Genomic DNA, 785 nt, shown 5'->3' with positions numbered 1-785 from the left:
GCACTGACTCCTGCATCAAAGGTATTGATCCAGCTGAGGTCAGGCCATTAGCACAAAACTGTGTCTAAGAAGAAATCTTCCAAGTGCTTTATAAGTCTCACTGTTAAAAAATTCAAACTGAAACTTCTAATTACAAAGAAAGCTGCTTTTTGTTTGTTTGGTTTCATATTCCCCAGAGACTTAGAAAACAGATTATTGTGCTTTTGTTTGCAACAAGCCCTTTAAATACATGAAGCTTGTTGAAGAGCTTCTTGTAAGACTTACTAAAGTTAAATAAACACAGAGCTTGCAAGTCTTTCTGCTCTGGCCATGTTTCTTTACATCTCAGGTAGTCCTGTTCTCCTCTGGACTGTTGCTGCACACCTCTTTCTTGAGCTGACACATTCAAAACAGAATTTGACATGGTATCTGAAGTTTTTCTAGCGACAAAGGAAGGACTGTTGCACATCTTTAATGTTATAACCCTGTATGTTCACTCCTGTGTGGTGGCAGTTTCTTTTTTTTTTTTTTTTTTTAACAAGGAATTCACCTTGTCATCTACTGCAATTCCACACTTTGCTACAGAGCTGCTAGTGGTAAATTTTGGTATTTGTGTATAGTGTAAGCTGAAGTTTGTGGCCTTGCATTGTCCCTGCTGAATTTCAGCTTCCCCTTTCCCACCCCAGACATGTTATACAATTCTTCCAAATCATTCTGAATTCAAACCCTGTCCTCCTGCACTTACGATGTCTCTGAGTGTCACAGACATTTCTTTTATGAAAAATCCTCTCTTAGGATTTTCCTGC

The sequence above is a fragment of the Geospiza fortis genome, unplaced genomic scaffold (assembly GCF_000277835.1).
Source record: "Geospiza fortis unplaced genomic scaffold, GeoFor_1.0 scaffold382, whole genome shotgun sequence".
Classification (NCBI taxonomy): Eukaryota; Metazoa; Chordata; class Aves; order Passeriformes; family Thraupidae; genus Geospiza; species Geospiza fortis.
The sequence above is the reverse complement of the archived record's forward strand: the minus strand, read 5'-3'. Positions refer to the sequence as shown.